We start from the raw sequence: 300 nt of genomic DNA, 5'->3' as shown, positions 1-300 counted from the left end.
GGCCCGCGCCCGCGACGCGTGGCCGCCTTTATACCGCCGGAGCCTGCGCCACACCGCAACAAGGCGCGCCCCGGTTGGTCACCGCGCCCTGTCACTCAGGGGGTTCTGCTCTCACTACTGGCTGTCCTGCCGGGGTGGGCGGGGTCATGCTGGGAGAGGCGGGTGAGGCGGGGCCGGGAGTCGCTGGTGGGGTCGGAACAGCCCCGGGCGGGATCGGGATCGGGATCGGGATCGGGATCGGGATCGGGACTGGGACTGGGACTGGGACTGGGACTGGGACTGGGACTGGGACTGGGACTG

This window comes from Corvus kubaryi, unplaced genomic scaffold, assembly GCF_017639235.1.
Source record: "Corvus kubaryi isolate FWS band 111438036 unplaced genomic scaffold, C.kubaryi_AGA036_p1.0 split1-37374, whole genome shotgun sequence".
Taxonomy (NCBI): domain Eukaryota; kingdom Metazoa; phylum Chordata; class Aves; order Passeriformes; family Corvidae; genus Corvus; species Corvus kubaryi.
This window is presented reverse-complemented; position numbering follows the sequence as displayed.